Source organism: Acomys minous (assembly GCF_964271855.1).
Source record: "Acomys minous genome assembly, chromosome: 7".
NCBI classification, from domain to species: domain Eukaryota; kingdom Metazoa; phylum Chordata; class Mammalia; order Rodentia; family Muridae; genus Acomys; species Acomys minous.
In genome coordinates, this window is record NC_140488.1 from 106,562,178 (window position 1) to 106,573,827 (window position 11,650).

Genomic DNA, 11,650 nt, shown 5'->3' on the forward strand with positions numbered 1-11,650 from the left:
TTCTGCCACTATGAAGCAGCCATCACACCCCAAAGAAATTCACATTGACACACCCTGCAGGGCTCAGAGACTGACATACCCGGGGCAATGATGTAACGAGGACTGACAGACACATAGTCACGTACAAAAAGCTGAGAGCAGCTGCCTGTGCTTGCTCTGAAGGAGAACACCCACTGCAACAGCAGTGTGAAAAATCAGCACATTTATTCTATAGATCTGAATTCAGGAGGTGAGGTGGGTGTATTTTACACAGCTAAAGAAGGAGGCAGGTTTGGCCAGTCTCTGTAGGAGGTCTCTGTAAGGGACCTCAGGCTGCAATCATCCTAGAGAAAGAAACTGAGATAGGCAGTCTCTGCTCATATTGTCAACATTCACAGTTAGACCTTTTAAGAAGGTTCTGCCATCTCTCTGAGCCCAACCCAAGGGAGGTTTTTTACCAATTCTCATTGGTCTAAGGCATTGGGGCTCTGTACTTGTGTCTGTACTTGTGTCAACAACACACATTCACTTGGGGCTTCGTCCACTCTCCACACACCTTATGGAAAGTTCAGGCTAGTCTACAGGCATACACACTATTCAAAGACCACCCATGGGAAGGAAGAGCTCATTTCTCTTCAAAACATTTCTCCAAGAGACTACATCTGACTTGTGGTCAAAAGACTAGTCCATAGAAAGGACATGGGTTTTAATGTACCCAGAGCCAAAAGATTTCCTTATATTCCCAGGGGAAACCCCACCCTAAAGATGACTTTTCCTGTATAGGGGATTTCAGAGCTTGCCAACCATGCATAATGCTCAGGGTCAGGTCCCTACTGCTACCAAAACAAGGAAAAGAAAATACCCTGAAAATGCGTTACTTCTACCTATGGCTTCTATCTGTCATTTCAGTGGCATGGCCACCAGGTGGCAGCACAGACTTAGTCATTGTGTCTCCTGGAGGCTGCAGCCCTTTGTCTGTGTCTTTCTTAAACCTCTGAGTAATAACGCAGGGACCAGAATAGTCTCTAGAGGGTTCACACAGGATGTAGCTGCAGCTATGTCATGTCTTTGCAGGAATGTGGTGGGGATAAAATCTTTGACACCTACTCTAGGTCCGCATACTGGGAGTTCCCAGGAATCCACATGGCTCCAGCAGAAGGCTGCAGTGAGGTAGGAGCTCAGCTGGCCTGTCAGTGAGAGTCCTCTGGGAATTTGAGGCGGTGAGTGACCATAGAGGAGAGTGCTCCCACGACTGCCCTGCTTCCGGGACATTCACTACACTTGGGCTATGCGGTTGGCAGAAGAGGCTGAAATTCAAAGTACCCTGGGGCTTTAGAGTCATGGGATGTGAGACCTGGACGAGCTGTCACAGATCCGAGTCTAGTCTTTCTCAGTACATGGCTCAAATCTCCCTTGAGAACAGAAGGACTGGTTCCCCTGGCTGCTAGAAGTGCTGCCAAAAGCCAGCCCTCTGGAAATTTCCGTTTGCTGAAAAGAGCTGCTGGGTACACGTTTGAATTTCCACGGCTTCATGTGTTCAATGACCGTCACGTTAGGGAGTATACAAACCATATCCCTGGCCACATGCCAGAAGAGCCGTCTCAATTGCAGCATTCTCAAGGAGGTCACCTGGAGTCTGTGCTGGGGTTTGGGTTGGCTAGTTTTATGTCACCTTGACATGAGCTGGTATCGTTTTAGAAGAAGGAACACCAGTTGAGAAAAAAAATCCCCATAATATTGGCTTGTGCAGAAGCCTTTAGGGCATTTTCTTGATTGATTATTGATGTGGGAGGGCCCAGCCCATTGTGGGTAGTGCTATCCCTGAGCTGGTGTCCTGGGTTCAATAAGAAAGCAGATTGATTGAACAAGCCATGAGGAGCAAACCAGTAAGCAGCACCTCTCCACGGCCTCTGCATCAGCTCCTGCCCTGTGTGAGTTCCTGTCTTGGCTTCCTTCAGTGATGGACTACAATGTGGAAGTGTGAGCCAAATAAACCTTTTTATCCTCAACTTGCTTTTTGGTCATGGTGGTTCATCGCAGCAATAGAATCCCTGAGGCAAAGTTGCTTGACATCTCCTATCTAGTCCCGCATCTTTCCTTCTCTCACAAGTCTTCATAAAGGGGGCATCCCTGATAGCCTTTTGTCATAGGTAAGTTCTGTTCAGAGTACTTTTCCCACGGGGGGGGGGGCTAATATTACCTTTGTTTTACTTGTGGATCAATGTAGGGAGTAAATGAAGTCCTGAGTGAGTCCGTGCTGTTTTCATGGGTACTCCACATCAAGGATCCCATTACCTCAGGCTCAGAGGGTTGGCACAACCTTCCCAGGAGGATTGAATGCAGGTACTGACAGTGTGTGCAGAAAAATGTTCACAAGGGCCTCCTCTCTCTGCATAGTTATGGTCTGGATACTGCCCTGCATGCCCTCCAGAAACTTTTCCTGAAGAGATTAACTAGGCCTCCCCTCTTGATACTAATATAATATAACATAACATAACATAATATACTATAAACCCCGCCTCTTTATCTGCATGTAATAACCCTGCTTCCTTGTCCAGGTGCATGCAATAGCTTCCCTGTTAAACTGTATATAATAAATACACCGAGATTCCAGGATGTCTCGATTTCTCCAGCTGAGAGCCCAGACCACCAAATCTCAGATTCCTGTCCTTGTATGTCTGCCATTTCATCATCCCCTAGATGCCCCAGTCAAGTCTGTCCCTGGAGCCATGCTGGATGCTACAGATAAGCCAAGGCTAATTGGAATCTGAAATTTTAAGTAAAAGTGCAAAAGTCTAAAGACAGTAGTACCCAAGGGCACGCTGTGCATTAAATGAACAAGCCCCCCCCCCATGAGCAGACATGTTTGCCTTCTTCCTTACTGTATCACTAGGACCTCTATGGTAGGTCCTATAGACATGTGTTCGATGATCGAATCAGTGAACACTCACCCTTGGGTGGCAGATAAAAACAGAACTTTCCTCAGATGTCTCACAAGAGGCTAGAGAGGTTAGGTCATGGTCTTTTGCAGGGAATCATGGAGTTGGCCTGGCCCAGCTGCCTTGAGAGGCATGCACCCGTAAGTTTTTTAGGTTAGAGTCCATGGCTTCTGAGGCACTGTGTACCTTTCAGTTGCTGAGAAACTGAGGCGCCCCCTCAGAGAGTGAAGCATTCACCTGTGTATCTCTGTGTTTCCTGGAAGTCAGCAAAGCATATAGAAGCTTGGCTGAACAATTAGTCTTAGATTCATCTTGTATACCCCATCTGGCTTACAGCTCTCACTGTCTCCTGGCAATCATCATTCGACTGTTTTGACAAATGCATCAGAAGTCCAATTGCTTAAAAGAAACTTGTCTCAGCCTCAGTCTGGTTAAGACATCTCCAACCCAGCCTGGTTTTCATTCCCGCCAATCATATCAGGAAACCCCGGTAAGCACTGGTGCTTACAATTCTTGCTTGTTAGGGCCAGCTATTTTCATCATGAAATCCCACAGCTGTTCTTCAGAGGAAAGATTTCCAAATCAGCACTGAGAATGGCAGGACACTTTGGAGCAGTATAGCTCCTGGACCTGATGGCCCCTGGGTACAGAAAACTATATTGATTTCATAAGGCTCAAACTGAGAATGGATAGCCAAATTACCTTTAAGGATCCAGGATAAAAGAATGCAAGTATCAGACAGATTTAACCTTTAGTTCCTTTTCCTCGCTGTATAAAACATCATACCCAACGGCAAACTTATAGAAGAAAGAGCTTATTTGGGTTTATGGTTCCAACCCTTTGAAATCCATGATGGAGAAACAACAGGGACAGTGGACAACTGGCACAGTAAGCTGGGAGATGACATCTTCAGTTCCAAGCATGAAGCAGAAAGGCAAGAAAAAGTGATGCAAGGCTATGGACTCTCAACTCCTCCTTGACTTGGTTCCTCCAGCAAAGCTACACCTCCCTAGAGCCTCCTCCAACAGTGCCATCAACTGGAGAACAAGTACTCAACTGCACAAACCTATAGGGGACATTTCTCTTTCAAATTACTGCAGACATTCTCCTTATTGCTGAGACCTTGGAACAAGCTCAGCAGCAATTAGTTCTAATTACATTCCTTGTTCAAAAGCCCTATTAAAGTTAACTGGAAAATGCCTATTTCTGTACACTTATTTCCAAAGGGGTCAAATTAGAATCTACCAGAATTTGATTCAATGTGAATTTATAACACATTTTCTGAAATTTGAAAACCACTGGTTTGTTATTTCAATAGCCTAATATAGAATGCTTCTAATAAAAATCTTGATGAAGGCCTTCCTGACGACCTTAAAAGGACAATTACCTCGGACCATCTTAATAATGCTACTAGTTCTTTCACTGTCAGTGTGTGAACATCCTTAAGCAAACCTGACATGGACTTGCTTGCTTCTAATGGAGTTTTAGAATGGGCAGGTAACTCTGACGCCTGACAGTTGGCAACACCAGTGGCCCAGTACTGTTCATTACAGGTATTCAAATGGAACAGAGGGGTGAGCACCATGCTAGCATCTTTCTTTGCTAAAATTCAACAGTTGCATAGGAGAACTCTTCCCCATGGAAAACCACTCATGATTTCATAGTAGAAGTCACGAGGAGTTGTGAAATTAACCTTAAACTGCCTTTAGTTTTAGTTTTTCATGTGGTACTTTATGGAAATTAATCTGTTGCCCAGAGCACAGTATATGTGCTTTGTTTTTATTAAGGTTCTTGGGAGAAAGTAATGTTGATTCTATAACCGACGATCCACACCTACCAGCAGAGGAATGAAATTGTTTAAGGTTTACTTTTAAAAAAAAAAAGATTGATTTATTTATTATTTATACAGTATTATGCCTCATGTGTGCCTACACACCAGAAGAGGGCACCAGATCACATTATAGATGGCTGTGAGCCACCATGTGGTTGCTGGGAATTGAACTCAGGACCTCTGGAAGAGCAACCAGCGCTCTTAACCGCTGAGCCATCTCTCCAGCCCATTTAAGGTTTACTTTTAACCCACTTGTAAATATCCTTTAGTAGGTTGTCCTCTTTACAGATAATGTGTGTGGTTCAAGCCATGTTTATTTCATTGCCAGTTGTACCCAAGGTCAAACCTAGAACTAGATTACATGCAGCATATCATCTAACATTTGCTCAGTGTGTGCCCAAACAGAGCCATTTTTTCTATGTAGCCATTTATTCTTAGGATATCCACGAGTTGGATTGAAGTCACATGGGATTTGGGGAGTAGGTATTGAAAAAATGTTCCTTTGTGATACAGTAGAGACAGAGTGAAGGGATTTTTCATGTCAGACACCGATTCCAGTTCTGATGCCCTTCTCCAAAGTTCTAAGGTCCTTAGAGAAAGACAGTTACCTCTGTGATTTTTTTTTCAGTTAGTTCCTCGACTGTATTGGTGAAAGCACACAGGAATCTACAAGTTATTTAGAGCAGGTCGCGATTCTCCAGAGCTATCTGAACCCCAGAGAACATGAGAAATACTCTCCTAGGGCTCTCAAAATTCCATTTCATGGCCATCTCACAAAGCTATAGTCTCCAAGACTTTCAGGACTTTGCTTCTGTACGTTTTTATTCACCTATTTATTTTTTGTTATAAAGCTAACATTAAAAATACTCTCATCATTTCTTTATATGCAGTATACTTTGCTATCTAGTTGCAAATTAAAATATCCTACCTATCTAATTGTTATACAAGAATAACTTCTGGGGTTGGGGGTAAAACTTGGTAGTAGACAGCTTGTATGGTATTCCCAAAAACTCCTGGAACTAGAAGCCCCACACCCCCTCCTTTGGAAATAATAACTAGGAATGAAAAGGGAAATATAAATCAATATTTTTGTTACTTAATATATCTCAGCAGCCCCCTTAGCCATTTTTTTTCATCTAAAAATTCCTCAACAACTCTATGAGGCAGGATGATATTCAGTTTTTTATTTGTTGGTCTTGTTGTTGTTGTTGTTGTTTGAGATAGGGTTTCTCTCTGTGTATCCCTGGCTGTCCTGAACTCACTTTGTAGACCAGGCTGGCCTTGAACTCACAGTGATCCACCTGCCTCTGCCTCCTGAGTGCTGGGATTACAGGCATGAGCTACTGAGCCCAGCTATGATCTTCAGGGTTTCTTCTCATTTTTATTAATTAATTAATTTATTCACTTTACATCGAGGTCACAGCCCCCTCCCTCCTTTCCTCCCAGTCCCCCTTTCCTCCTCCCTCTCTCTCCCTTATTCCTCAGAAAAGGGGCACTCCCCACCCACCCACCCCAGCTCATGAAGTTTTAAAAAGAGAAAAATACGGCTCAATGGCAACAAGTATTCTTCCGGAGGTCACAGAACCAGGATAAAAAAAAAATTCATGCATTGTCCAAGATACCAGCCGTGCCCACAGACTAACACATTATCATATTATCCTAGATCATATGTACCTGATAAATGCTGTGTATTCCACAATTCTGTCTTCTGAAAGTCTAAAAATTCAATGAAATTTCAGAATTTAAGCACCACAAGCTATAAAACTGTTGAGAAAAAATAAAAAATAACTGAATTAATAAGACATCCTAAAATACATCCATATACAAAGTGAGTTTAAATGATGGAAAAAACAACATCCCAACTACACATCATATACTATCAAATAAACTGCCTGTACTAGGAATGTGCTGAGTCATTTTAAATTTTGGTTTGGTTTGGTTTTGATTTCTTTCTTTCTTTCTTTCTTTCTTTCTTTCTTTTTCTTTTTTTTTTTTTTTTTTTTTTTTTTGAGATGGGGTTTCTCTGTGTAACAGCCCTGGTTGTCCTGGACTTGCTTTGTAGATCAGGCTGGCCTTGAATTCACAGAGATCCACCTGCCTCTCCTCAGACTGAAGGTGTGTGCCACCACACCCAGCGGGTTAGGTAATTTTAAACCATTGGTCAAAGGGGTCCCAAAGACCCCTCATCACAAACATTGATATGAATTATCTTTTACAATCTGACAGTAAGACCCTATTGCTGAAGATATCATATACGTATGCCATCAAGCATGGAGAAACCTAGCTGAGACTCAAATGGCTATGGTTCATAATGGTAGAAGGCATCGTAAGTGTTACTGGGGGAAAAAGATATTCATCAGTCTCGCCTAACTGGAAACCTTATGGCCTATCTACAACAGTGACCTGCCTATAAGAGATATGCCTACTGGTGCAAGAGTTGTATGAAATGTATACACTTTTTGATTGATTTTTAAGGCCTGGCTCATGACAGGGACCCCATACCTGAGGCTGTAACGAGGCCAAGACTGAACCTAAACATGTAATGAAAAATGTATTACTATTATTCTGTTAAATTGATATAGCAATATAACGAGCCCTACTAACATCCTGCTATAGATAAGTGCCTCACTCAAGCCCTACCAGAAAAGCTTCTTTTTGCACTAGATGATAATTAACAGAAAGAACCATAAATGGACAGCATGTAGAGTGTGAGAGATTTTGATGTGCTTGTCTCTAACTGGTGTGTATAGATCACGCTCCTTCTCTCAAGGCTCGGGGATCTCTGTGGCAGAGGAGGGGGAAAGCTTGTAAAAGCCACAGGGAAACAGTGTTTTCCAGACGCAACAGGACCAATTCACATACGAGCTCACAAAGACTGTGCCAGCGTACACAGGATTGGCACAAGCTCAAGTTTGATGAAAATCCCAGCATGAGAAGGGGGAGTGGGCACAAAATCCTACCCCAAGCCAAGACGCTGTGTACAATTAATACCAGCTGGGAGAGGGAAAATGCGTGGCTCTTCTGTGGAGCAACACTAGGTATATCGACCATGTTCCAGCTAGCACCTCATGCTCATGAGCAGCTGGAGAATGCAAATATTTGCTTTCTTAAAGAGAAAGAACATGAATTTGGGTGGGCAGGAAGGTGGAGGGGGAATCTGGGAGGAGTTGGAAAAGGAGAACAAATATGATCAAAATAAACTGTATGAAATTCTCAAAGAATAAATGAAAACATTTTTAAAAGAAAATTCAACTTTCCAAAACAAGAAAATTCACATTATTTTGGTGCTAATACTCCCCAAAGTGATTTAAGGTTTAAATGGAAATCATGTGTCAGAACTAGCTTGTTTCTCTGCAGAAATTAACAAGGGAGTCCTTAAATTATAAGAAAATCCAACGGACCCACGTCATCTAATATAAGGTTGATAAAGAGAATGGATGACAGGGTTCAAATCATGATGTCAAAGCTACAATAATAAGAATTCTGTGATACCGCTGTAATGGTAGACATAAAAAATCAATGAAATAAAAGTGATTTTACAAAAAATACTTTTAGAAAACAGCTTGCCTTCGTTACTTTTCCACTGCTGTGATAAGAGGCCAAGGCAACTTACACAAGAAAGAGTTTGGTGCTTATAGTTCAGAGATACCATGGCCTTCGTGATGCTCCAAAGTCCCCGGCTCTCTTCACATTGTCCAGCTGTGGGTCTGTGGGTTAATGCTCATCTACTCAACCCACCTCGGAGATGCTGCTTCTTGAAAATTTGTGGAAGTTTATGTTTCATTTTGTTTTCTTTGCCCTTTTAAAAATCTTATTGGTATTTTTGCTACTTTGTTATTTGTGTGTGTGTAGTGTGTGTGTGTGTGTGTGTGTGTGTGTGTGTGTGTGTGTTTTCAGAGAGAGAGAAGTGGCATGAGGAAAGAAGTGGGAGAGATCTGGGAGGAGTTTGGAGGAAGGGAAAAACATGTTCAAAATATATTGCATGAAAAAAAATAATAACAAAAGGTTTGCAGAGCTGTAATTAGTATATGCAGGGAGTCAGAACAAAACAAACAATAACAGTGGCCATGAAGAGGTGTATGCTCCCTTTCCAGTGACAAAAACACACCCACATGCAAGTGCTATTTTTCTCCCTATTCATGTTATTATTATCCCTATTTATTGAAAATTGTTCTTTTTGTCTACAAAGTGGCACCTACGTCCCCTAACTCCCAAACTTCAGTAGTGACTTTTTATGATCTATATTTCTCTTCTATTTCCTATTTTCAAAACATCCTTGAGGAGATTCATTATCTTCCCATGGTGCTGAAATGTGTTACTTTTAGATTTACCTTTTGTTGTCTGAACTATAGAAGGGTAAAAGGTATATTTAACGTTGCAGTAAATTTGAAGTTTTGCTGGAAGATAGACTTGAATTAGCATCTCAGGGATGCTGCACTTACACCCTACTGCTAAGGGCCTCTAACTTGCCTTCTGGCACACACGTCATAACATAGCTTCACTGTTCTCCCCAAAATGACCTATTAACATATTTGTGTTATATGTGAGGCAACTGAAGACATTAAATATTACACATTTGCTTAGCAAACATTCTTCAACTGCTCATTCTAGAAATTGGAAATATAGCAATAAACAAAATAGCTATTTTGGAACACATATTCTCAAGGGGGAATCATGAAATATTCAAGTAATCTAATAAGCATTATGACTTCAGTGAAGAAGTACTTTTTGAAAATAATTATATAAAAACCCCCAAAGAAGGGCGAAGCAATTGGCAAAATAAATATATATATAAAACTGTAGCTTCAGCACAAGGAGAATCAGCTGCTAGAGGAATGGACTGAATGCAAATTGTTCTGCTTTACACAAAACTATTCAGTGCACTGAAGTGTCTCCTGAGGTGATGTTGTTGAATCACTTTTAATAATAGTAATAAACCTACATACCCTTTATAAACATAGGCTTTATAAAACTTACTTGTAGTTTTAATATATGCATATAGACATAAGATAGAAAATATTCATTCACTGAAAATGAATTCATTCACACTAAAATTCTTTGAGAATGTACTGTGTGTAAAATCTTGTATTTTTACTTAGACAAGATATTGTTAAATGGCCCAGGCTAGCCACAACCCTTGGGACTCAAGCCATTCTCTTATTTCAGCCTCTCAAGTAGCTAAAATCTAAAATCCAAAATCTCTGCTAATCGGCCACTGGGAAGGAATATAACAGCGAACAAGAAAGACATGGTCCCTGCTGTAGAGAACTGCAGTTTTAGTGATGAAGGAGAAATAAGCAAAGGAACACTGATGTGGATTAGATAACTTTAGAAAGGGTCAGTACTCTCAAGGTAGTAGAACAAAAGTGGTAGAATGGAATTGAACGGTTTAGTGGCCCAGAGAGCATTTGAGCTGAGACCTAAGTAAAATGAATGTGATCAACCATGCACAGATCTTGGGGGACAGAAAAACTGTACTTAAAAATAAATAAATAAAAATAAAACAAACAATCGAAACTCTATAGAGAAATCTAACATGTTTGCCAGGCACTGAAAATTGAAAGAAGACCCATGAGGTTAGGATGAGTGATGGGGTGTGGTCTATTAATTGAGAAAGTAAGACGGAAATCATACTACATGGGGGAGGCGGTGGAATTAGAGGAAACCAACTAAAGAGTTGGTCTTATTTTAAGTAAATCGGGAAGCGCTCTAAGGGGTTTAAGTATGGGAGTCGTCTAATCTTCTTGCGGGTTTTCAAGCTGACTACTCTTAGTTGCTAAATACAAACTGCTTTCTAAGAAGAAGCTGGAGGAGTCGTAGCCTGAACAACCAAGAGGGGTAACCCTTATAATCAGAGGGAGTGTAAGATGTTTCTTCCCCTCCACACTTTCTGCTTCTCACAGGCTCCAACCCCAGGAAATGTGATGGAAGAAAAGACAAATCTTACAAGCTGGGTGTGGTGGTGGCGCATGACTTTAATCCCAGCACTCGGGAGGCAGAGGCAGGCGAATCGCTGTGAGTTCGAGGCCAGCCTGGTCTACAAAGTGAGTTTTAGGACAGCCAAGGCTGCACAGAGAAACTCTGGCTTGAACAACAACAACAACAACAACAACAACAACAACAACAACAACAACACAAATCTTTAAGAACCAAAATTCAAATGGTAAGTGTCAGGAAACCCTGGTAAGGTCACAGTCCACCATTACCATGGAAGCCCTGAGTTCCTTACAAAATGAAAGACTCCCTTGGTCAGTGAGGCTCCCTCTTCTTTACCTCAGGGAGCCTGGACCCCACGCCCTCTACCTAAGGAATGTCACATAGTCCTCAGGGAAATTACAGGCCCAACTCCCTATTCCCTGGGAAAACCTGTTCTGCAAGCACCTGGGATTCCTGGGATGCCTCCCCTTGCTAATGAGGCATTTCAGTCATTAGCCCTCCAGCCAATGACATTCGCCCACGCAGGGTTTGCTGAGCCCCCCTTCTCCAATGTTTTATATAATCCTCATTCACACCAAATGAAATTGATGTGCCTCCCCAAAGCTGGTCCTGGAAGGTCATTTCCAGTCATGCTCCCTGGCCACCGAACCCTCAGTTTGTCACTTATGCTCCCTTGTTCCTGAGGACTGGTGGCCAATGACTTCCAGGAATGAGGGGGAGGAGCAGGGAAGGAGCAGATCTTACCTACTTGATGAAGCTATAGCTCCCAGAGGGTGAAGTAAATCTGTGTCAACGCATTCTCCCTGCTCTGTACTCTTGTGTCAGGAAATGAAAGACTATGGTAAAGAATACTAGCTTTCTTGGTGGGCTCACCAGCTCAGCTGCCACCCAAGCTGAGATCCAGGGCTTTGAGTTGGCCTACCCCAAAATATACATTATCTGTGAACAACTGGCAAGTGTGAAA

The 11,650-nt window shown here is 42.1% G+C and overlaps 1 long non-coding RNA gene across 4 annotated transcripts in view; it reads left to right on the plus strand.

The window, feature by feature from the left end:
* The window catches only part of LOC311601766, a 116,377-nt gene extending 105,471 nt beyond the window's left edge, over positions 1-10,906 (plus strand). For 2 of the 4 annotated variants that reach the window (XR_014780647.1, XR_014780648.1), the window contains one exon: positions 10,653-10,906. This is a non-coding gene — a long non-coding RNA (uncharacterized lncRNA). Of the gene's footprint in view, positions 1-3,254; positions 4,122-10,652 lie in introns of those variants that run through there. The other 2 variants (XR_014780649.1, XR_014780650.1) reach the window with 1 other exon arrangement.
* The last annotated feature ends 744 nt before the right edge of the window (positions 10,907-11,650 follow it).